The following is a 24,684-nucleotide window of genomic DNA, read 5'->3' on the forward strand; positions in this document are numbered from 1 at the left end:
TATAAAAATTGAAAAAAGACACAAGAGAATATATAGTGCACTTTGAGTCTTCTTAACATGATCTAACAGTTAAATAATGAGCTTTAAAAAGAGATTTTTTTTAAGTTGGACAGCTTGACCTTATGATGACCATTGTGAGAATCTCCCTCTAAGTTCAAATCCCTCAAGTCCCATCTTCATTCCACCATCTCTCAGCTGTGTGTGTACTTAATCTCTCTGTGCCTCTGTGCTCAACTGCTTTTTCTACAAAATGGGGACAGTAATAGTGTGATCTCAAAGAGTTGTGATGATCAGATGAGATAATCCAGCCAAGTCTTGGCATAGAGCCCAACATAAAATAAGCACTAAATAAATTGTTATTAATTTAATTTTGTTGTTAATATCACCATTATCTGCCTCCTCTAATTTTTTATGCAGATTGAAACTGCAGACTGACACCCTACTAAGAGATTTTTGTTGTTGTTGTTTAACATTAGCCCTAGAGTCAGAAAGTCTGAATTGTGGTTCCAATCCACCTCTTACCAGATGTGTGGCCCTGGACAAATTCTCTAATCAATTTTAATCAACTATAAAATGAGAGTAATAATTTTTCCTCTTCCCTCTGTACCCTCTGTGCTCAGGCCAGACAAGAATAGCATTGCTTTGTTTTGTTTTATTTCTTGGATGTAAATCATTGCTCACATGTAAAAACCTTATGGTGGTAATGAGGATGGTGGTTTTGGGCTCAGGGTACCAGTGACAGTAAAGGAATTGGGCCTGCCTGGGCCACACTATAAGTTACCACCTCCCATGGTCACACACCCATGGGTAACATACCAGCCTGCAGCTTCATCATGATATTCATCTTGAAAGACAAGGAAAGAGGCAGATATAAAAGGATAAAAATTAATATCAGACCAAATTAGGCTTTCCTGATTTATTATTATTATTACTAATTTCTATAATTTTATTGTTCTCATGTGATTTTTTTTTTTTTTTTGCAGTGCTGGGGATCGAACCCAGGGCCTTGTGTTTGCAAGGCAAGCACTCTACTGACTGAGCTATCTCCCCAGCCCTATAATTTTATTGTTATCATCTAAAGGTCACTTTAAAATCTTCCCTTAAAAAAACAAAACAAGGTAAATACCCAGGTCTCATGGTATATAGTATGTTCTTTCTTCTAAAAATAGCAAATTACATACTTTGATGCATTTATTTTACAAAACAGGGCATGGAATTATATAAACAGGAAGATCCCATCTAGATTTACATGCAGAGAAAAAACAACTAAAGAAAGTACCTGAATTATTGTCTCCCTGCATTTTGTTAATTTCTACCTTAAATATACACATATATTAATCTTAACCAAAAAAATGAATCAAGTATTCTAAAATATCTGATACATTTGGCAATCTCAGGGACAAAAGCTGGTGATGATGGTGAGCCTGAAGATCATGAAAATATTGCTTTTCAGAATTGCCAAGATTGTGAACCTAAGAACCCAGACTGGGACAGTGAGACTCATTCATTAGGCAAGACTTTTTGACTTTATGTCCCTGGGTTAAACTCTCTTAAGAATTTGATCCATGGGCAATAGATCATTGAACTGATAAAGTTTTTCAAAGTTCATTTTAATTACATGTTTCTAAACAAATAATCATGCCTCTTGCTATGGCTCAGGCACTGGTAAGCTTGGAATAAAAAATGATGTATCTAAGATATGGCTGCCTGGTGCAAAGTTACATGCAATGCAGAGTTTTAAAAATTCAAGTGTGGAACATTGAGATCTGGTACTAGAGGAAAAGCCAAGGTGATTAAAAACACGCTGAAAATTAACACTGCAGTACTCTTTAAAATGCATCAACTGAAGTTTACTTTCAAAATCACCTTTAGCAAAGCTCTATTACTTTTTAAAGGTTCAAAGTCTTCCTGTTCTGGCTTTCACAGAACTGATTCCCCATGGCAGAGTGAAGTAAGAACTCTGTTAAAGCCAAAAGATAAACCTTTCAACATAAAACATGAAATTTCCAGATACAGAATTCCAAAACTGATTAAGTTATTGTTTGGAACACATTAAGATTGAATGCTTTAAATTTTCTTAAAACTTCAATCAACTTCATAAAATCAGTAGCTGATGGAAAGGTAAGATGACATTCAATGTATGAAATACTTGGCAAGAGAACAAACCCCATGTTGGTGGCTAAATGTCACAAAAGAGACACTGGTCCAGATGGATTTATTTTAATTAAAAACAATAGGGACATAAATACATTCTCTAATTTTCCTGACAAGAAATAGCCTTTCTCCCCTGAGGATATTTTTATTTTGCTTTAAATATCTGAAACAAACCAACGAGTTTAAATTGGCTTTTCAAATTTGACATCCCATGGCTCAAGTAGAAAAGTATGACAGTTTCCTTTCCCCTGTGTTTCAGTTCCAACAGACTCAGTTCCTAGCCTTCTACATCACAACCCCTTAAATAATCAGCGAAGTACAATTTATGAATGATTATTCATCATGAATTCTGGAATCAGATCCCACATCAAAGGTTCAGGTGCAAGACATCACGGCAGGCTGGGCAGAAGTACAGGTCACCTCATCTTTGGCAGATTCAGTCTCCAATTTGACAGTACAGCATGCCTTTTGGAACTTCTTGCTTGCTGCTGGGTCCCCATATCCCATTTTCCTCAATTTTTGTGCAATCAAAAGATATTTTTTAAAAGAAGAAATATAAGAAAATAGGAAAAGAATGAAGATAATGCCTAACTCCTTGTTTTATCTTTGTTTTGAACCAATAAATAAACCTCTTATGCAAAAAGTATTTCCCATTATCATTAAACAGACCCTCAAAAGACACACAATATTAATTTTAAGTTAACATCTGCACTTTACCTACTGAAGAAGCATATAGATTGGAACATGCTTTGTATTCCTCTATACAGTGATTTGAAACAGACTGTAGCTTATAAAACAATAGTCCAGTGACAATTTCACTAAAACTCTTACATCTAAATCATGTGTAACTTCCCCATTTAGAATAAATTACAAAGTATTATAGTAAACTCAATTCTGTCAGTTTAGCATAGTGAAGTTGGATACAGCATTTCCAAGCTTTTTTTCTCTCATGTTAATATTTTAAGAAGATTCCATAGACTTAGTGTCACTGGGTTTTTGTAAAAAATTAAAAGTGCAAAAACATTTCTGTCAAAAATATTGAGGTGGTGAATGTACTTCAAAAACAGAAGACAAAATGGGAAGAATGTCTGTTAGAGCTTTTGGTAAAGAAGTTTTTACACTAAATCACCAATGGGAATAACCTTCAAATCACCTTCAGGACAAATGTTAAAGTGAAAGTATCTAATATAAAATGAAACATTTTGCATAACATAGCATAAGAGTTTTCATTTTTAAAGTGGGAACAGTTTCTCCTTAATAAACTGACTCTTAAAATCCCCTGCATTATCCTGCACCACCCAGACTGAAGAGTACCTCAAGTGACATTGAAGTTACAATTTCAAGCTTAGAGGCACTAGATTTAGCCTAAGTAATTGGCCGTGATTTTGTTTGTACATATCTTGCTTTCCTCCTTCTGTAACCAGTTGGAAACTTAACAATTTTGTTGAGCTAGTTTAGCTACAAGGCAAAACAGGCTAATTGTGAAATTAGACACGTGTTTCCTTGTAAATGTCTCTCTGCAGAGTCATCTCATTGCCAAAACCATAAAGAAAACAGCTGAAGTCAGCCCGACAACCATGTGCTCTGTTGTAGAAAGCACTTTCAGAGAATGTACAACAGGAAACTGCCAGGGTTTTAAATATTTTAATAAAAGCAGGAAACAATATATAACTAAAGTATAATTTCTACAAAATTAGCATATAGCCTTCACTAGATAGCATCCTGTTGAATCCAACCCTGAGATCCTGTACTTTACAGAGGTAAGGAGTTTGCTGTCTTTTCCTTTATTTGTCCATGTGAAATCAGTAAATCTTGTATTTATAACACTCACAGGTCAGTCCCAACTCTGTCACCTGTCTCTTTCACCAACTTGAGGCACAGGCTCTCCTTGTCTGAGAGATAACCATCACTAAGCAAATGGAAGCAGCCTCCCCCCCTCACAGCCCACTGCAATGCTGAGGTGCCACATTAATAAAGTAGAAGCAACTCCCTAAATTCATTCCTTCTTTTAAAAATCTCACTTCCATTTTAACCCACATGGGCCAAGAGAGTGTATAAAAATTAAAAAATAAAGTCTCTAAAAACCCAAGTCTTTTCTGATTACTTAATGATTGATACAATCCTGTCATTTAATAATATGGGAACTAGATAAAATATGCTGTGAAAAGAAGCTTCTTTAAGTCTGGAGTCTCTATAAGCAGTGGTCTCTTCTCACCTATAACAAGCATTTCAAACTCGGTCATTTGTGCCCGTGGTTCCCACACTGTCATTAATCTGGTATTCTGCCCTTCACTTTGCCTTGCTTTGTTCTGAACGTTTTTACCCTGAATTACACCCAAAGCATTATCCAAAATAAAGGCACATTTTAACAGTTAGAAGTGCCCCAAAAAGGAGAAAGTCTGGGTAGAGTCCTTGATTAAATAAACATGTTTTAAGATATGGAAAAGCTATTCCAAATCATTCATTAAAATCTAAATGAAGGAATAGATTACATTTTAAATGGAAGGGAAAAAAATACCCGGGTTTATTCAAGGTTGAGATGAGTCTGTTTGGCAACTTTTAAATTAACTTAAAATTAATTCAGATGCCCTTTCAATCATTGCAGTTACACATAAGAAGCATTGAATTGAAAGATGAAAAGGCAATTGTTTGTGTTCAAATTTACCACAAACTCTTTATTCTCTTCGTTTTAATCTCAGTTTAATTTCAAACTCCCCTTTCCAAGCAAGGTGTGAGCACATAAACATGTACACACACATTTGTGACCTTCAAATTTCAGGACTTGTATCTCCTGATTTCCTGCATCATTATATGTTAAAAAATTCAAAGTGGGCTCTTCAAGTATATATTTCTATTAACTGACTTTAATGAATTTTGGCTGTTTTCAAAATCTGCAATCTGATCATTGTGCCAACCCTGCATTGCAGAGAAGTCTTAGCGTGGGATTCCAGCTTGGCTCCTGCAAACAGTGTCACTACACACAGGATTTAATTGTATTTACTTGGAAGAGAGGAGGGGAGCTCCCTCCCACCTGGCAATCTGAAAAGTGAGTGTGTATATATATATATATATATTCTCCATATATATGGAAGAGAGAGAGAGTAATATGTTATATATGTAATATTATGAACCATATTTGTGTGTGTGTGTGTGTGTGTGTGTGTGTGTGTATAGAGGCTGAGGACTCTCACCCACCACTTCACCCCTGCACAGTGCAGCGCGGCCAGCCAACAAAACCGCGAAGTCGTCCAGGAGCACCACTCTTGGCTCTACCGGCTGCCGTCGCTCTCCAGAGCGCATGTGCGTAAACCAGAAGGGCATTCTCTTCAGCATGTGCGGACCGTGAGGCGCCGGCCTCCGGGAAGCATCAAGTCCCACCTTTTCCCCGCTGCATGCCGCCCAGAGGCCACCTGGAGCGCCTCCTCCTGCACCTGAGGCAGCTGCCCAGAGCGCACGTCCTTAGCCTCTGGCGGCTTTCCTGGCTCCAGCACTGTGCCGGCTCACCCACGCCCCGCTCCTCCAGCTGGATCCCCCTGCTGGCTTTTGATGCTCCTTGCCAGGCAGAAGACCCAAGGCAAGAAAACACGTGAGAGGTAGGCAGCCAGGCACCAAGAGGTAGCCAAGGCACCAGCAGGGCAACTGGGTATGCTCGGATACCAGTCAGGTTTGGATTTCAAATAGGCAGCTCGTGCAGAGTTCTGGGGTGGGGGGTGGGTTAGGAAGTCTAGGAGAAAAGGGAGGAGGAGCAGGCCAGCAGTAGCAGGACCCCGAGCACCAGGCAGGAGGAGTTCTTGGGGTGGGACAGTCCCTCCTACCACTTGGAGTAGCTTTTGTTGCTTTTTGGGAAGGAGAGTACAAAATAAAGGAGGCAGAAAGTAGAAGGGTTAAGAAGGAAGTGGAGAGTGAGTGAGTGTGTGTGTGTGGGGTGGGGTGGGAAGGCGTGACCAGAAAGGGCCAGGGCATGAAGGAGAACCAGGGTTGTTGGCGAGGCAGCCCTTCCCAGTGCAAGTGCTGCCATTTGGGCCTGTGCCACAGCCACAGAGGCTGAATATGACATGCAGCACAGTGTCCCCGGGGTGGAGCTCCCTTGGAGCCAGGGGTGCACACCACGTGACAAGTTGATGCCATCCTTTATCCTGTGCTCTTGCTTTGTTCCCACAGGCAGCAGTGCTTCTGGGAAGACTAGGTGATGAATTGAAGCACAGCTCCAGGCACGGACTTGAGATCCTATAGACAACAGCTACCTGAAGTCAGGCAAGTGGCGGGAGACAAAGAGATGGTGGGCCGGACAACCCCAGCCTTCTGGGGATGTGGAGAGTACTGCCATGGGAAGACCACCTGGAGCTCACCTGCCAGGTAAGGACTGCGTTGCCACTCAGTGCTCAGCAAAGCCAGTGGCAGTAGTGGATGGATGGATGCCATGGTTTCTTGGTGTATCTCCTTGCTAATGAGGAAAAGGTTTTCTGTGGTAGTAGGAAATATATTTGTTAGAGAAGTTAAAGAGGGAATTTTGGCTGGAACCAAAGGGGTTGTTCTGTAAACTTGGGGGTGGGTTGGGGCTTAAAACTGCAGAAGTTGATCAGGTGCAGAGGGAGTTGCAGCTCCTGGACTGTGGTTGGGAAATTCCTGCATGCCATGCAAGTGCCTGTAATGGGATATGAATAAGGGGAGAGATGGCCAGGAGAGCTGAGTTCACCCCATCCAACTTACTTTCAGTTTGATTTCCCTCCCTCTGATGAGGGATCCAAGGCATGAAACATGAGGTCTACCTGAGCTGATAGACTGTGTGTGTTTGTGTGTGTACCTGTGTGTGCCCATCCATGCTTTCATGCACTTGAGTGCCAGGTGGGGCCCTTGTTTGTTCCATAGGGTGTTTATGACAGCATCTGAGTCAACCTCCTACAGGAGCCCCATGCTTGAATTACACATAAGCTATCCAAGAAATAAATGTTGGTCTTCCATTAAAGCAGGTGAAAGTACTTATGTAGTGTGTTGTATACACATCCAGTCCGTCAGTACAGGCTTAGCAATGGTTGCTGAATTGTAATGGATCTCCTTTCTGGAATCCTCTTCTGGCACAACCTCCTTAGAGCAGGGCTGATTTCTGCTTGTTTTTAAAGTTAGAGGCTTGGAGGGTGAAAACTGGAGTAGTAGATTCTGCTTATCTTCCTGGCTAGGTGTGCGTTGGATTTGATCTTGATCTGCCTGCCCATGCATTTGTTCTACTCTTCTTATTACATGCAGGTTGAACATAAAGAGAATGCAGGGGTTTGGGTTTTCCATCCATGTGGACAGATACCAAGCATGCAAACCTTCATTTGTGTACAAGTGTTGTATGAACCTGTTGAAAATCTGTGAAGATTTGTGCCCCGTATCCCATGTCTTGGATTGTGTTTTCAGTGTGAATGGAAATATCATGTTGGTAGAAGTATGTATTCATCAGAGCAATTGCGTTGTTAAGTCTATGGATTATTTCTTTTTGTGATTATCACAGATCTTTAATTTCTTAGTTCTGTCAAGACGACCTACTCCCTGCCCCATTTTAGCCTTTCTTCTGGGTTGGTATTTGAAAAAAATGTAATCATGGTTTATAATTATGTAATCCAAATAGTTATAGATTGTGAGATCATTATATTTCATGAATCACCCTCACTAATGCCTGTGTTTTAACCATTCCCCATGTATTTGCTTCAGAGAAAGGTTGTGCAGGAGGATGTACTTTTCAGAAGGGGGGATGTGGAACCTAGAAGAGATACATACATATAGACAGAATTGTTGTGGCCACATATAAATAAATGAGTACTTTCTGTTTCAAATACCATGGGATAAATGTGTTGTTGTGTGCACCCATTTGTAATGGAAGCCAGTATTAATAGTAAGATGCATGGAACATGCTTCTCTTCCAGTGTGTATTCCAACACACGTGGTTCCCATCCCATTCTTCTGAAACTAAATAGCCTTTCCTTTGTTTTCTTTACATGATTTGCCCCAATTAGCTGAATGTTTAACTAGTGATTGTTGTTTTTTGTAATTAGTGATTGTGGAGCTATAGGGCATACTGTTTTTGAAGGAATTTCCATATGCATATGTAACTTTTATCTTACTCATTGAAAAATAATTATGTCATAAGTCTGATTTAGATGGTTTATGTAGGCTGGATGCTATGAGCTTCAGTATAACACGAGAATAGGTAAATATTGATGATTAAATTCTGTTTTTTTTCAGTAATATTGGATAATAATTCAAATGGGCTTGATATTTGGAAGGGATTTTGTAATGAAAATTGATTTAAAAAAGTTTTGGCATGGAAAATTAAGGCAAACGATTTCTGGGGAACAGGAACCTGTGAATTTGGTGTCATTTAGAGAAAGAATTGTTGTAATAAGAATAGTTTTTGTATTAAGCCCACATTAAAATTTATTTAGAAAATGTTTTAAAGATTAGAAAAATATGTGAATATGCATTATCGTCTTTCTTCCTGGGGCAGGGGAATACCAAAATATTAGCTTATTCCTTAAGATTATTTATGAGTACCATAAGCATTCTTTATATTGTTACTTTCCTATTTCTTCCTTATTAATAATAATGATTATTTTATTACAGAAAACTTTTAAAGCTAGAGTGAGCAAATACATGAACTTCTTTTAATCATACTTTAGCTTTTAATTATAATCAACCTGATGAAATTTAACATGGAAAAACAATGTGAAATTATCAGAACTAGAATTTTGTATCCATCCTAATAAGCACCAAATTAAAGGAGATGATTAAAAGTAAATTTCCTTATGTGTTTGTACATTAAAATTAATTTTCCACTTTTTTACCTAAAATACCTTGTCATTTCTTGAGCCAGCATGGTTTTCTTCCCAAATAATACTGTAACCTTTGGTGAATTTACTAGCTTACTCTGAAATGGCCTAGACATAGTGTAACTTTTGAGAGGCTGTCTTGTTTGTAGTGCAGGAAGTTTATGTGGAAAGCACCTATGGAGTAATGCCACTTCAAATGAGAGATGAATGTACTGTATATCATTTGGAAGATGGGGACTTTGCTTAATCTGCAAAGATGCATCTATCCCTCAGTTACAGAGTCTGGTTTTATATCATCACATAGATTATCCTCCAAATGTTGTTTTAACGAATGCATGAGTAATTGGAAATGTTTTCTTTTATATAGTGTGTTTGTGAACTTAAATTAGACTTTCCTTAGAGAAGAAGATTTAATAAGGCATATATGGCTCCAATAAAATTGTAACTGAATTCTTCTCCTAGGTTTATTTTAAATATTAATCAGCATAGTAAAGTAGCCTGATGATGGTTGAATTTGAAGTATGCTGTTTTCCTAGATATGGTATCTGCTAAGAGCTCCATGGAACTTATCGTCTATAAAGTTCTTGTGTTCTGGTAGAAGGCCTGTCATAGTTTTTTGCTTTATGGAACTTCAAAGTAGAATTTCAAACTCAGAGGAACGTTTCGATTTTATAAAGAGTTCATCTAATGAATCTGTCAAAGGACAAAGATTGTCAGGTGGGTAGTTATTTTCTGGTGTCTAACAGGCTGTACCTTGTCCTTCCATTGTTCAGATCAAATGCAAAGTTGATTCCTCATCCCGAATGTGTTGTCAACTGCCCCTGGAGAGGCTGGGAGGTGCAAAGGTGCCCCTTTCCATTGGGAATTCCACTCTGGAGCGCTCCATTAGACGGTTACATTCATCTTGAAACCAAAAATAGACACTGTTTCATTATAGTGAATCTTTTGAAAATATTGAATCAACACTTGCCTTATATAAAGACAAACATTTATTTCTGCAGTATCTTTTCTACATGGAGACGATGGTGGTTGCCCTTCCACATTTTGGGATAGTTTTGAGAATCAAATGCAAATGGAGGTGCCTTTTGAGCAAATTCAGTGACCCTGTGAAATGTAGTGCTTGATTGGGTCTCAGACCCCCTCAGGACTTGCTTGTAGAACAGGGTGCCAGCATGGAGGTGCCCTCTGGCTTATTGCTTTGAAGATGGGTGTTTCTTTCTGTCCAAAAGTTTTGGGAGCATGTAGATTCTTCAGCTACTGGCAGGCTGTCCCTTGGGTTGGAGGTTTGTATTCTTCCACCTATGGAACTTTGTGCCCCTGCCCTCCTGAGGCCTGAACTCTGCCTGACTTGCATCTTCTTATACCTCCTCTGCTGCAGCCTGTCCCTGGGCCTATTGGTGATGGCAGAAGCCCCCACATGGAAAATTCTGTGCCACAAGCATCTTTTTACCAATTATTCTTGCTCCTCTGAAGCCAACGCCAATAAAAACATTGAGAAAACCAGTGATGGAAAAAAGAAGTTAGACAAACAGAAGCTGGCAGATAACAGTGTGAGCTCTGAACCCCACCTTCCCACCTTGCTCTGCATGAGCTCCAGTTCCTAGTCAACCTGAGTTGGGTTTGCCTGAGTAACCCTAGTAAATTCTAGTAATTTCTTGGTCCTCTTTTTGTGTTTGCTATTTCATAGGACTAGGCTTATCTTGTGTTTTCTTTTTTTTATTGTAAAAATATGGGATACATGTTGTTTCTCTATTTGTACATGAAGTCAAGGCATACCATTTGTGTGATCATAAATTTACATAGGGTAATGTTTGATTCATTCTGTTATTTTTTTCCCTTCCCCCCACCCCTCCCACCCCTCCCACCCCTCTTTTCCCTCTATACAGTCCTTCTTTCCTCCATTCTTACCACCCTCCTTATCCCTAACCCTAAACCTAACCCTAACCCTAACGCTAACCCCTCCCACCTCCATTATATGTCCTCATCCGCTTATCAGCGAGATCATTAGTCCTTTAGTTTTTTGAGATTGACTTATCTCACTTAGCATGATATTCTCCAATTTCATCCGTTTGCCTACAAATGCCATAATGTTATCATTCTTCATGCGGAGTAATATTCCCTTGTATATATATGCCAGTTTCTTTATCCATTTATCAACTGAAGGGCATCTAGGTTGGTTCCACAATCTGGCTATGGTGAATTGAGCAGCAATGAACATTGATGTGGCTGTATCTCTGTAGTATGCTGATTTTAAGTCCTTTGGGTATAGGCCAAGGAGTGGGATAGCTGGGTCAAATGATGGTTCTATTCCAAGCTTTCTGAGGAATTGGATTCTGAGGAATCTCCATACTGCTTTCCAATTCACAATTTTAGTATTGGACTCAAAGTTTTGCATGGAAAAACTTTTAGTAGTGACCTTGATAGTCAGCCTTGCTCTTGCCAAGAACTTTCCAGGATCAAAATTCCATTCTCTTATTCTCCGTGTCTACTTCAACCCCACTATGGACAAATCTCAGGACCTAAGGCCTGGTCACGCTCCTGACAGTGTATTGTTTCAGTCTGGAGTCTTGTGCTGCCAAGTTCCACTTGACAAAATATTGTGTGTTCCTTGTTGGCAGGATCAAATTTCTATCCTCCATACCCCTCCAAGGTCACTGTAAATTCAGTTGCTGACTATCCAGTAGTGAATTAATCCTTCCCTCATTAGATTGTTTTTTCTGGCCCAGCCCCAATCTATTTCCTATGCCCACTGTTCACTTGAAATCTGGCACACAGCTGAGCCATGACATTTTACCTTTAGTCACCAATATGCCACAGGAGGTTCTACTAGCATAGGCGTGTCCTCCAACTACTGCTGTTTTGGTAAAATTCAGATGAGTTGAAACAAAGTTAAATATATTCAACCTGTTTCATGGAGGGTCTACAGAAGGAGTGGCTCCTAGGTATTTATGTATAGAACCCTATATTTCTGCTGGTGAAATGTCCTAAAGCTCTGCTGCTGAGTTTCATTTATCACCCAGAGCTATGGCCCTGGAAACCATTCATTTGTCACTTGTCATTGTGGAGTACATCCCTCCCACTGGAATTACCCATAGGATCTGGACTAGAGAGAAAACAGGTTACTGAGTCAATTCTTGCCCATGATCATTTGAAGTTCCATCAATCTGGCACTCACTGCTAGGAGAACCCCATCTAGTGTTAATTCACAAATTTAGAATTCATGTAAATTTCAAATGTTATTTGGTTCTTTGATTCATATTAATGATATTGTTGATTCCTGTGTGTGTGTACACACACATATATATGCATATCCATTGTAAAGGGTGGTTGAATGCAGTAACTTCTATGGTTTTCCACTTTCTCTGAGCAGGATGGTCTGTAGCACTTTTGTTATGTGCAGGTCCCTAAAAGTGTTGACATGGGACAGAAGTGTTAATATATGGTGTCCTTCCTTCTTTGCCTGTGATTCCCACATGTGCCCTAAAGCATGACACATGTGAGGTCTTTTGTGAAGAGATCCTACGGGAAACTGGCATGATTGTGGTGCTTCCTTGCATGAAACCCTTCCTTCTTTTCACCCTACCCCATGTCTATCCCATCTCACAGGGACCCGCCACCCTTTCCAGCCTTCCCAAGTACAGCCACCACTCTGCTTTTCCTGAAGTAAGTCACTTTCAATCACTTGATTTATTCAATCTAGAAACTGATGACCCATCTGAGTAGGCAGGTAAGAGCCACATCTCCCTCTGAATGCATATGGTGCCTCTTCTCTTTAAAATTAAATGCGACCTCATGGTAATATTTATATTGATTTTCTCAAAAGTTGAGTTTATGGGAGAATATGATAAGTACACTTGACTAAATACTTCTTAGAGCCGAATGTGTCAATTCATTCATCTGATCCCTCTGAACTTATCACTTGGATGTATATCTTTGTCATAAGAGTTTCTTGCCAGTGCATCCATGTGCCAGGCACTCTGGATGCTGGCTTGGATGCATAGGAAAGGAGAGTCAAGGGCTCTGCCTTCCAGGGACATGCGATTGGCCTGAGGTGGGAGCAGCTCAATACACCTCAGACTTAGAAGGGAATGATAGATATCATATTAACACACTAGGGCTTAAAACAACAGAAGTTATTTATAATTCTGGAACCAGAGGTCCGAGATCAAGGTGGTGCCAGTGTGACCATATTTCTTCCTAGACTCTTGCAGAGGAGGTGGGGAGGAGAGAAAATCCCTCCTCACTTTGGTCAGGTTTTTGTGGCTGTCTGCATTCCTTTATTTTTGAGAGGTTTTTGTGGCTGTCTGCATTCCTTTATTTTTGAGATAGGGTCTTGTCTATTGCCCATGCAAACCTCACACTCGGAATCCTCTTGCCTCAGCCTCCCAGGTAGCATTCCTTGTCTGTGACCACCTCCTTCTCTCTACCTGTGTGGTCATGCTGCCTCCTCTTTGTGTGTCATCTTTGAGACATGTGATGACATCAAAATTCCAGGATAGACTTTGTCTCTAAAGACTCACTTGACCACATGTGTTGCCATGTGTGGCAGCCGTGGACTCTGGGCTTTGGGAGGTGGGCATGTCCTTTGACAGACCTCTATTTAGACACTTAGAGATGTCATTAAAGAACAAGTTCTATATTGCTAGTTATCAGGGTCCTTCAAAATGTATGGTATGTTTTGAGAAGTTAATACTCACATGGAAGCTCATTCCATTTTTAGAGTAGTAAAGAGCAGACCTTCTATGTACTGAGCCAAAAATGTAATTTTTACTCACTGTCCTAAGCCAAGAATGTAATTTTTACTCACTTCGGTTTTCTTATAATTCTGAGTCAGGATGAGACAACTTCTCAACTTTCTTACACACACACACACACACACACACAAAAAAAAAACCTTTACATTTTGATAGTGTAAAGGTGATTCAGACAACAGGTTTGTGGAATTTTATCTGTTTTAAAAGAAAGGTTCTCCTATAATTTCCTGTCAATGCAATATCTAAAAGCCTTAACATTTTACATTTTTAATGAACATGACCTAAGTCAATATAAGGACAAGAGCAAGGTATATGGAGATATTGTTGACTAAAAATTACAGCCTTGTTCATCTGATGTATTTCCTTTTCTCTCTCTTTAAAATATTACTTTTTGTATGTCAGGAGCAGAATGATTTCTATTGTTAATATTTTACATTATCTGAATTCAAGATCCTTTTATGTTCAAAAAAAGTATCTATTTTGTTTACATATGACATCAGTTGAAATACAAATGCCCTGTACCTTCTAAAAAAAAAAGTGATTCAGCTTGATTGTATGTGCACTTTCAGATTTTCATATTCATTCTTAACATTTTTGGTTACATTCAGGTAAGAGTATTCCTTCCTCCTTAATCCCACTGTTCTCCAACGCTGAACCCTTGACACTGGGCTTCCATATAGTGCTCAAAGGAACTACTCTTGGAAGTGACCTGTAACCTGAATCACAGAATCAGTAGCCCATTCTTGCCTGCCCCTTTAATCTCCTGGGAATGTCTCTCAACTCCCTTCATTTCTGGAACATCCTGTGCTAGGTACATGCTGTAACACTGAATCACAACCCCAGCTTGTTGTGAGTTTCTTAAAGATACCATATTGCATTTGCTGTTGATTGCTCTCAAGTCAAAGCATAGGCATTCCCTTAAATGATAAATCTGCACATTGATATATAAAATATATAAATAAATCCTTTTTCCTGCTTGGCACATTATAAAAGTAGTGTATCTTCTCAAAAATTCAAATATTATGTAAGTGTATATTTTCAAAAGTATAAGTCCAACAATGAGTGCCCCAACTGTGGTTAGCAATCTGATGCATAATCCTCCTATATTTTCCTATACTGCTATAGATTGGATCTAGAATATCACCCAAATTCCTGTGTGCTAAAGGCTTGATACACAGCGTGGTGCTAATAGGAGGTGGTGGAACCTTTAGGAGGTGGAGCCTGGTGGGAGATATTTAGGTCATTGGGGTAGTGACCTCAAAAGGTATTATAGGAACCACGTCTCTTCCTTTCTCTCTTTGCTCCCTGGTCTTGAGGTGATGGTTTTGCTCTAACTTGTGCTTCTACCATGATGTTCTGCCTCACTGCAGACTCAAAACAACAGGGACAAAAATCAATTATGGACTGAAATACCCTAAATTGTGAGCCAAAACAAACCTTTTCACTTTATAAAGTTGATTTATCTCAGGTGTTTGTGATAGTGACAGAATGCTAACACATGTACATCATATTTACTATTTACAAACCTAGGATAATAATAGAGTTATGAATCTTACCTTTAAATATAAATCTATGTTCCTGTATTTAAATATACAGTTCATTCCAAATCTGTGACTGATTTAACTGCATAAAAATCCAATTAAAGTGGTCTAGAAATACAAAAATATTTGCTTTGTATTTCTTACCAGTTAGACATTTCTTTATTTACCAGTTTCTCTGCTCTTGGCATTGTATCAGACATTGTGGATTTTTAACAGTAAGACATAGATACTGGCTGGAAGATCGAAGCTAGTCTTAGTTAATTTTAGGGTATTGCTTAGTGATGGAATAATGGAGAGATATTGATCATTCATCTTTTGTGCCAGATTAAAAATATGTTTGATGACAATACATTTTCTGATTGCTGGATTTTATGTTGAAATATAAACTTTCACTATCCTTTCATCTGTAAAGAACAAGTAACATATTTTGGATTCTGAATAGTGTTAATAGTCATCTGTTTATCTAAAAAATATGTGTATGTACATTACCTTTTGTTCCATAAATGAACATAAACAGAATAAAAAGAACGGTTATAAAAATATATTTAATAAAATACTTTAGAAAACTAAAATTTAGGAAGGAATATAAAAAATAAGAATAAATCATCATGTGAGCTGCGAATTAGACTGATGAGTGAGTACAATCTAAGGCATTGGTTGAAAATAAAATCTTGGTACAACTCCAAATCAGTATGTATTCAACCATTTTGGAAGGATCTCTTGAGTCCACAAGTTCAAGACCAGCCTAGACAACATAGTGCAAGCTCATCTAAACAATCGGTTTTCTGATAAACTTATGGAGAATCATTTTCTGGTTAGAGTTGAAGTAGGAGTATGTTTGAGTATTGAAGATTTCTCAGCAATACAGGCTGTGTCTGATGGAGAAGAACATGAGTTTGAGACAATAAGAAACTACAGCTTTGGAACAGTATGAAACTGCTATAGTCCACATTTGTGAAATTACATAAAGAATATTTCTGCATCTTATTTCCATCTCCTTAAAACTTTGTTCATTGATTTACTTACTACATCTTCCTTGTGATATATGTTTCATTTGTTGTTTAGTACCAGGAAAAATTGAACCTCTTATGGAATAATGAAAGCAATTATCTGGTAATTAAATTCAGCCAGTTTGTATTTTTTCACTGGCTGTTGGGAAACTCAGACCTGAAACAATAGTCACAGCAGCCAGTTTTTCTGTATTCTACTTCCCATTTTTTCTATAGTTCATTTTTTAACCCTTTGGTTTTAAAATAAGCCTTCTTAAATTCTCTTAGGAAATGGGAGGTTATAATTTAGAAATATGTAGCCTAAATGATGTCTGTGGATATAGGCCTAGATATGGAGATAAGAAAAAAAGTAATAAGTGAATACTTTTAAAACAACCAAAGGCTCTGAGCTCATTGGTGGATGAATCCATTGACAAGTTCATAATCCTGTGGACTTTGGGAGGTTGTGGAAACCATAGGCCGTGGGGTCAGGTTGATGGAAGTAGGCCCAGGTGGCAGGCCTGTGGGGACTGTATCATGTCTGACCCTTTCCTCTCTCTGCTTCCTGGCTGCCAGGAGGTGAGCAGTCTTCCTTTACCACCTATCCCTGCCATGATGTTCAGTCTCACCTCAGGCCCTCAGTGATGGGACCAAGTGACCGTGGACTGAAACCTCGGAAACAAACCCAAATCCTTCTTTTCTCCTCCGCTTTTCTCAGGTATTTTATCACAGGGATGAGTGATAAATTACTAAAATACCCAGCTTTAAATTGAGATTATATGCTCTTAAGTATGAAATTGCCTGACATTTAATCCTCTCAGGTAATTCTGAACAGTTTCAATGGACATTTTGCTATGGAAACTCATGTCCCTGGTTCTCTCTTTTGCTAGGATTCCTGCTTTCTTTGAAGTAAAGGAGAAGGAGATTTAAACATTTAAAAGAAAAGAATAATTACAAAAGAGGCAAGGTGCCTTAAAAATGCCAGGACCTAAATAAAACTAGGTAGGGTGCCTGCTGATACCTGGCAGAGCAACTACGTGGTTACAGGTCAAAAATGAGGCAGGAGGAGTAGCAGCTGGGAAAACTGGGATTGAGGTGGACACCTCTGGGCACACCAGGCTTAGGCAAGAGAGGGAGAAGAGGAGAGCCAGGAGACGTGAACAGGAAGAGCTGTGTGCCCATCAGGGTGGGTGCTTCCTCCCTCCCACCACACCCTCCTCTGGCCATCGTGCAAGGCCATGTAAGGGGAAGAAGTTACAGTGTCCACAGGTCACCTTAAGAGGGACAGAGCAGTGTCTGCAGGACTGGGCACAGGCTAGGTCAACACACCTTGATTTCCCAGGAAGTTGGTGGACAGCTGTGGGAAGCGTGACCAAGTCACTGGCTTAGATGGCTTGACTCCAGGCTTCCTGCCTCTGCCCAGGCTGACCCCAGGTATCACTGCAGTCTCATTTGCAGCTGTCATTTGTAGAGTTGTTACGGTATGATGGTGGCTATAAAAATGGCAGGCCTCTGTGCATGCACAAGAGCTCTTTCCTCTTCCCATGAAGTACAGTGCATAGGGCAGTCAGTCCCCAGACCTTTCTGGAATGGACCCAGAGCCATCGCTGGGGAAGCAGAATGCCCAGGCACCAGCCAACAGGCTCTCAGCTAACTTTGGTAGCTGAGAATCCCAGAATCAGGCCCTGGTGAGAGCTGAGTGTGGACCTGAAGGGGACCTAGGCACTGAAATTTGAATGGTTCCCTGGCCTGGGGGTGTGATCGCAGAGTGGAGAGGTTCAGATGGGTGCCTTGGAAATCAGCCCTTCTCAGATGAACTACCATGTCAAAGGCGGCGTCCGTGGCAGAAGGGCCTGTGCAGCAGAGGTGGGGATGTGGGAATGGTGCTTTTCCTGTGTCTCCACAGTACTGCCCCATATGCTGTGAGAGTCTGAGGGAACCTGGCAGAGAGGAAAAGCACAACAGCAGGAGCAGAGGCCCCATGCTGCTGCTGTACCCTGGTCCCTGGTGGCATCTGCAATGAAGAAGATTCCCCTGGTCTGGAAACTGTGCTTGCCTCCGTCCCTGACTAGGAGGGCCAGAGAGGGTTTGCAACCATGCTGTGTGGGCACAGAAGGCCCACAGGTTCACTGCAGGGCTGTGCCCACTCCATGTCATGAGAGGGTCCTAAGGAGCAGACTGGCCAATTTCTCCACAGTGCCTCAATGGCATCGAGGTCATGAAACAGCAAGATCTAGAATCAAGGAGCACACCAAAGGCCAGCAGAGGACACCATGATTCCCAGGGAGGGAGCTTGACCCCAGGGGCATCAGGGATCAGGTATACCACATTCATGCATCTTGCCCCTGAGACATCCAAAGAAAGGGGGAATGCTCATTGCTCACCTCTTCTGATCCAGAAGGGCCACCACCTGGAGGTCCCCTTTGGTCTGAGGAGGCAGCTCAATGCCCTCGTGGGAATGTGGCTGCACTTCTGTCTTACTGGGTGACAGAAGGAATCCCCAGGTGTGGGTGGGGCCCAGAGGGGAGGGGCATGCAGCAGGTACAGGTGGTGGGACGAGTAGAGCTGCTCTGAGCCAGACAGTGTGGAAGACTCTGGAACTCTGGAGGGTTCCATGGTGGGAAACGTGCAAGACCCCAGGGGTCTGTGGCAGGCCTTGCCTTCCACAGCTGAGTCATACATGCTGGCAAAGACTGCAAGCAGGACAGAGGACATCAGGATCTGCTCACTTGAGCAGGGTAATCAGAGCACCCAGATATCCACCCAAGCATCTGCTTTGCCCCAGATGCAGAAAAAGGGAGTCGGCCACCCATGGGCCGAAACTCTGGAGCTGTGCATCCCAAGCCAGCTTTCTCTCCTATAAGTTGCTCTTGTCAGGGATTTCTGTCACAGGACAAACAGTTCATGAGCACAGGTGTTGTAATCCAGATCTATACCCCTCAGTAGCCACTCAGCACTGTCCAACCTTGCCCTGTCACTACACTCCCTGAGTCCAGGAAACAGCCTGCAAAAGAAGGCCTAGGAGAGGAAACAGGTGAGGATGCCACTGGCAGGGACACCCCAGCAGCCCTTGCAAGGCGCTTGAGCTCACTGCCCAAAAGCAGGCCAGATGCCAGAGGACAGATTAATATTTGGTGGATTCCAGTTGTCATTGAGTGCCGAGCACCAGCTGTGAGACATCTAAGCCAGCTTAGTCTCAATTTTATTAGCACTTAACCACCAAAAAGGATCAAAGTCAACAGAATTCTGTTCATAAGTTATCTTCAGGAGCCCTCAGTTGTTCTAGGGGAAATATACAAAGCCTTGTTCTCAATCAAGTGCGCTAGAGCAGGCATTTTGCAGAAAGTGTTCTGCAGTAGAAGGTGGCATGGTTGAATGTGCAGACAGAGCAAGATGTGTCCCCTGGGTTCCCCAGGCAATGGCCACGTCCCCCAGGTCCCTGCTGAGCCACACTCTGTGGCTGAGGTCGCCTCCTGTTGAACAGGTCTAGAAGAGTCTCCACCATATTTTCCCTCCTCCCCAGCAGAAGACAACCCCCATGAGCCAATGACAGAAGCAATTTCAGGGTCCTGTGAAAGGCATAGAAGTCAATTATGCTGTCATCCCTGATCATGCCACAGATACAAGAAGCAAAAGAAAGCAGAGAAGGAGAGATGGCACCTCGCCCAGACACTGGGAAAGTGAAATGGAGTTAGATTTCTGTCAACAGTTAGATTATAGTATCACATTTCTGACAAGATCACAAAAAGCAGATTAACCTTCTGGGCGCACCTGCCTATGGGAAAGGCTTCCGTGCCAAGTCCACAGAAGGCACCAGTGTGGATGTGTCTGGGAGGACTGCTGTGACCCTTGGCCAATGTAGAAGTGGACAGACCCAGAGGGTCCCCAAAACACCCCAAAGGAGCTGTCAGGAAAGGCCTGAGTAGGATTTAAGCTATCAGGGCTTCAACTCCTCAGTAATAATTTCTAAATATATAAGATACAATAACTTTAGCTTCTTCCTATGATTTTAAATTATGAAAAATGCACAGAAAACAACAAAAAGTGATAGCCTGGAGGTCATCAGGATCACAAGGGACTCAGGTGACCCTTGTCATGACTTCAGCCTGGCTGTATGCATGCCCAGGACAGGCCAGGCTGCTGCTATGGAACACTGGAGCCCTAAAGCCAGTGCTGTGACTGGAGAACAGGGTCACAGAGTGGGGTCTTATCCAGAAGAGATGAGGACATGCACACACATAGGGATGAGCCTGTGAGGACACAGGGAGAAGAGGGTGCCTGCAAGCCAGGAGAGAGGCCTCGGATGGAGCCAGCCCTGCCCACACCTTGGCTTGGCCTCCCAGCCTCCAGGACTGGGGAGGATGAACTTCCACTATTGAACTTCACCTTGGTGCAGCATCATGGTGGCTCCAGCATGCTTCCAGCCATGCTGAGAAGCAAGGGCAGACTGTGAGGGGAAAGGGACTCTGGCAGGTGCACCATTTGGCCCAATAACAAAAACATATCCTCATGGTAACAGTCACTATGGGGTGAGGCCCTGGACCACCCTGGAGGCAAGAGGACTCAAGACAGCAGGAGGAATCTGCCCGCTCCCCCATTAGTGTGAAACTAAGCTGTAGCCTATCTGGATGCAGATAGCAAGGGGACTCTGCCATCCCACTAATCAATGGGGGCAGAGGCACCTGAAGTTCCAGGGCACCTGATGGTCCCCAACAAGTGGACAGCTGTGCCCAGGAAGCCTAAGGGTATCTGTTCAACACTGCATGGAGTGACTAACTTCCTGGTAGCTCATAGGAAATGTGCAGAACCACCCAGTGAGGAAGGGTTGTAATGACACACAGATGTGCCTGGATGGCTGGTAGCGGGGTGCCCAGGGGTCCTGCCTGTGGTTTCTACCTTGCTATCAAGATTGGCATGTTCCAGAGGCATGGGACAGTCCCATATGTGAATGTGGGGGCAAAAGGGCTCCCATCCATTGCATTAGGGACAATTGTCCCTCAAGCTCAGGAGTCCAGAGCCCGTCTGTCCCACTGTCTGGAAAAGAGTCGAGAGTGAGGCTGGATGGGTGGCTGGAGATTGAGACCCACTGATATGGACAGAGCTGGGTCCAACTGGGGTCAGGCCTTCTTGAGATGTGAACTGGGCTCACATTGGTTCTGCTGGGGTGTGTGTCATTGGCACTGAAAAGGTCTTGATCATGTCAAGGGCCAGGAAATTCAGATTTTGCTAGATGACACTACAGTGGTGGAACACAGCAGATAAGTTTGCTTTCTTTTGCGAAATAAGGGCACACCATGAATTTGATTCCTTATCCTTTCTGTTGAAGGAAAATCCATCTCTGAATTTAGCCATCTGAATTTCAAAGATGCCTTTTAACACACCATACTTCTCTTTTATTCTCATATTTTGACTAGCCACACCAAGAGTTAAGCAGTCGTGAGCACCCTGATGCCATGGCTGTGAAGGCCATGTTGAGCTGTCACACTGAGGTCTGGCACTGCCATGCCACACTAAGGATCATGTTGGGGTCTCACACTGGCATACCACATTGGGGAACCCATATTGGGGTACCACATTGGAGTATCATGTTGGGGTATTATATTTGAGTCCCACATTGGGAGTACTGCATTGGGGCTAGCCCAACTAATGTTCCATATTGTAGTTACCACACTGGGGATACTATATTGGGACTCCAATGTTGGGGTATCACTTTGGGGGCATTACACTGGCAGTCCTACACTGGGGTACCATGAGGACCCCACTGTGGGACCCTTGCTTTCTCCCAAGAAGTGGCAGCAACAGGGGAGGTAAATGGTCAAGTGCTCAGACAGGTGACATCCAGCTTGAGGGCTATGGAGTTTGTCCCTGAGTGAGTCAGCAAGGCCATGTTGGCTCTCAGGGGAGTTTTTGAACATACATATGAAACACTCAGCACAGCACTTGGCAACTCTGCATGTGCAAAGTTAAGGAAAGGTAGACAGCATTCTGAATTGGAAAGGACTTTTCCATGAAAAGAATTAGAGAAATATGGATTTTAGTTAATAATAAAGTACAATATTGGTGCATTTGAAAATTGGAATATATTGTGCCAATGTAAGGTCCTAGAGCAGGGGACACAGGGACTTCCTGTGGCATCTCTGCCCCTCACCTGTCAATCTCACACTGTTCTGAAATCTGGGTTCCTACATTGTACACATCAACTTCTATTACTAGCAGAGATCTATGCTGCTCTCCTCCCTCCAGTTTCCATCACCTCCATGCTGCTAAGCGCAGTTGGCTGTGTTGATCAAAAGGACACAACTGGTTTCTTGACTGGATACAAAGCTGGCCCTGAGGGTGGTGCAGGCGGCATTGACTGTGATGCCTTCATCCTTCAGAATGCAGCTCAGCCTTCCCAACTCACTCCAGTCAGGAGATTTGGCCTGTCAGAGCCATGGACTGGAGTCAACCGACACACCTCCTCCGACAGGAGAGGAGGGGAGCAGGGCGTGGCTCCCTGATGTGCTGGGATAGCACAACTTTGGCCTTGTTGGCACCTTGGTCAAGTCCCTGCATCTCAGGCGGCCTCGGTTTCTCATCAGCTGAATCAGAAGATGCAGACTTTGAGTTTCCATCAGAATTACCGGTGGAGTCTATGGTCCATTGAAGTTTCTCACAAAGTGAGTCTGAGATGCTACCACACTTGACAAAGAAGCAGGTGCCCAGCCTTAGCTGACCTCCAGAGCTGGCGCTGGGCATCACTGTCTAGGAAAAGCCGCAGAGCCTATCCTGACACCGACACTCTCTCTAGGCATCCCATACAGTGCTGCACAGCACCTGTGGCAGGGCCTGCAGCAGCACTGGCCGAGCTGTCCTCCACAGGCAGGTCCCCACAGCACACAACCTCCCACAGGACCAGTCCACATGCAGATCTCCAGGCACACCCAGGGCTCTGAGGCAGCCAGTCTGAAGATAGGTCAGAAAACTCTGTGAGACACTTCCACAGGGCTCTGGCGGAGTGCCTCACTTGTAAGCAACTGACCTGGTGGAAATCGCTTGAAGGTGGGCCTTTGCTGCCCAAGCCTGGCTCACATGGCCACAAAGGCGTAGGTGAAGGCAGGAAGCAGGACTGACTGGCCTCCCTCCTGGGAATCAATTCTATTCACTTCTGAGGGAACAAAGCTCAGCCATTCCCCCTCTATCCCCAAACACGTCGGAAGTATGGACTGTGTAGTATCCTAATGACCATGTGGTACCCCTGCAGCCACAGCATGGTCACAAGCCTTTGCTCTCCTTTGGATTAATGATCCTGGGGTGCCGTTCAGCTGCATAGGTAGAAAGACCAAGGCTCCTAGTGCCTTCAGTGCTTCGTTGAGGACATCGGCTGGAGGCCTCCCCGGCAGCCCTTCGGAGCCCCCACGCCCACAGCCCCAGTGCCTGACTGCCCTCTGAGGAGCTCCATCGTCACCCACGCTGTCCTGTGCAGGTGACCTGGTACCTGGAGGGAGGCAAGGCTCTAGGGCCAGGGTGGCCACACTCTCTGCTTTGAACAAGTTGCCAGAGGGGAGGTGTGGGACCAGGGCTCCTGCTCCTGCAGTGCTCTGTGCTGAGGCCACTCAGGACAGAGGCCACTATGTCCTGGGATGAGGGCAGCTGTGCTGGACTCTGCCCTTGCTTACTGACCATGGTAGGGAGGAGCCAGTGGTCAGGGGTGCTGAGTGCCCTCTTCTCTCTTTCCACCTTCCTTTTGTGTGTCGAGGATACTAGAGATTGATCTTAGGGGTGCTTTGCCACTGAGCTATCTCAGCCTTTTTCTTTATTTTGGGACAGGGTCTTTGTGCATTGCCCAGCTGACCTTGAATTTGCCATTCTCTTGCCTCAGGCTCCAGACATGGGGCTGCAGGTGCCTGGTGTCCCTTAGTCCCAGGGCTGCTCCCCAGCCCTCCATGAAGCCACCAGGGTGGGTTTCTGTCACATGATTGGGGTCCTCTTTGAGAGTGCGTGTCCAGGAGAACTGGAGCTTAGTGGGAGTTAAGTCCAGCCACTGCTGTCTCAGGGCAGAGTGGAGAGGAACAGGCACACTGCTCGCTGGTGGAGGGATGTAGGAGCATTATTAGGTGTAACTGGGCTTTTATTTCCTTTTTGTTGAAGAATTTGAAATGTTCCTGCCACAGAACACAGGGTGCCATGACTGGTGTCACTGTTTGCAGCTGACCTCGTAGTCTCTGACATCCCCTGGTGCTTCCAGCTTGGCCATTGAGCCCACCCTCACTCTCTCCCCCGGGGAGTCTACAGAATGCCCACAGGAATGTTCTGTCTCGGGTTTGGAAAATAGTCCCAGATCTCTATCAGGTGATTTCCTCTAAGGTAAAACCAAATTACCCTGATAATCACTGGCCTCAAAGTACAAAGTGTTCAGCATTGGGTTCCCTCAAAGAACATTCTGGCATTGTTGGCC

This window comes from Sciurus carolinensis, unplaced genomic scaffold (genome assembly GCF_902686445.1).
Source record: "Sciurus carolinensis unplaced genomic scaffold, mSciCar1.2, whole genome shotgun sequence".
Taxonomy (NCBI): domain Eukaryota; kingdom Metazoa; phylum Chordata; class Mammalia; order Rodentia; family Sciuridae; genus Sciurus; species Sciurus carolinensis.